The sequence below is a fragment of the Charadrius vociferus genome, unplaced genomic scaffold (genome assembly GCF_000708025.1).
Source record: "Charadrius vociferus isolate BGI_N301 unplaced genomic scaffold, ASM70802v2 scaffold877, whole genome shotgun sequence".
Lineage (NCBI taxonomy): Eukaryota > Metazoa > Chordata > Aves > Charadriiformes > Charadriidae > Charadrius > Charadrius vociferus.
The window spans coordinates 8,695-10,306 of record NW_009649116.1 but is presented as its reverse complement, the minus strand read 5'-3'; the positions used below and the strand labels follow the sequence as shown (position 1 = coordinate 10,306).

At 58.4% G+C, this 1,612-nt stretch overlaps 1 protein-coding gene across 2 annotated transcripts in view; it reads right to left on the bottom strand.

Moving 5' to 3' along the window:
• TAF12 (TAF12 RNA polymerase II, TATA box binding protein (TBP)-associated factor, 20kDa) overlaps positions 1-1,050 on the bottom strand; it is a 7,185-nt gene extending 6,135 nt beyond the window's left edge. Inside the window, exon 1 of one of the 2 annotated variants that reach the window (XM_009888328.1) lies at positions 971-1,050. The gene's annotated coding sequence lies outside the window, so the exon portion shown is untranslated. The remainder of the gene's footprint in view (positions 1-970) is intronic. The other variant, XM_009888327.1, reaches the window with a different exon arrangement.
• Positions 1,051-1,612: the final 562 nt, after the last annotated feature.

Genomic DNA, 1,612 nt, shown 5'->3' with positions numbered 1-1,612 from the left:
GGTGGCTGCGATGAGCATCACCGACTCGCTGTAACTCATTAGCATTGACAACGGAGAGTTACAGCTGTAATTAAAATCTACATTAAAGCCAAACAAACCTTTGGCCCATTTCTTGGGGTGCTCGGGGGGCTTTCGCTTCCATTAAGACATAAGGATTTTCATCAAATATTTAAATAGGTTTGCAAAGGACCATCCAGTCCAGGTGTCCCTTTATTGTTAATAGAGAAAACTGGGAAAGTTCTTGGGTTTTGCTTCAGTTATTATAAATGTGAGACAAAGCCCTCCCTTACGCTGCTCGAAGAAGCATCTGTTACGAGCATTGATCCATTAGGTGCACTAGCTAAACAGGAATAAATAAAAAAGTCCTTTTTTTCCCCTGGATGTGTTTGTTAGATGTTGAAGGGTGTCTCAAACCTCCTTCCTCCTCGCCCCACAGCTTCCAGCTTCGCGTTTTACCCCCGAAGCACCAACACTTGGCATCTAGGGAAGCATCAGCTCCACACACACCGCTCCGAGAGCTTTTCTTCCAGCACCGTCTCAGCCAGCAGCATAAAGAGGTCACCAACCCCACGACTGCTCACGGACAACGCCATTACGAGACCGAACGAATCCTCCCCGTGCAAAACCTTTCCCCCGGCTGCCGGGGAGCCGCGGCCAAAGCCATAGGGAAGGGCCAAGGTCACCGACAGCCGCCTGCAGCCCACACCGGGTCGGGCCCCGCCTGTCAGGGCTGCGGGGGTCGCCCCTCAAGGCCCGGACCCCCCCTCCCCCGGCTGCTGACCGCCACAGAGGCGGAGGTTTGAACACCGGCTGTAGGCCCGGCCCTACCCGGGGAGCGACGGGGTAGGGCCTGCCGCGCCCACCACCGGCTCCCTCCGCGTTTCAGACTGTAAAAGCCCGTGTAAAACAGCCGGAGCCTCCCGCCGCCGGGGGAAAGACCGCCCCGAGCCCCCTGCCCACCGTCCCGTACCTCCCCATGACCCGCGGGCGGACCGAGGCCCCGCCGCCGGCTGCGCTCCCTCCGCCGCGCACCTCGAGCCCTTCCGGGGGCACCACCCACCGCCACCCGGAAACACTTCTCAGCACCACCAATCAAGAGAGAGCTTGACGCGCTCGCCAAAGGCGCCCTCCTCCTCCGCGGTGAAGGCGCGGCGGGGAGACGCCCCAGCATGCCCCGCGCGATTTGCATATGGATTGAGGGCCAGCGAGGCGGGGAAACGGTGTTTTTGAGGGGGAAAAAAGCAGAAATAGCGTAAAAATAGGGTGAAGTAAAGGGAGAAAGATAAGAAGTAATAGCAGCATGGGCACTGCCCTTAGGGAAGAATGCGTTCCTCGCCATGATCTCGATAGTACTCTAGCGATTTCCGGTGCTGGCGGGCGGAAAGCGCAGCTTTAAAAAGGGCTTCTGCCGTGCGTGGCACGGGGGGGCCATGCGGCCGCCCTCGCGGAATCGACATCAAGAGATTTCGGAAGCACAATTTTTGTAATGGGGGTCGCCGGTAACCGCTTGTTCCGGCGCCCCGAGCACGGTCAATGGTAAAAGGCAAGAGAGGGGGCGTGGCTATGGCTAAAGGGTGTGGTGCTGTAGTGGGCGGGGCCAGTTGCATCCCTC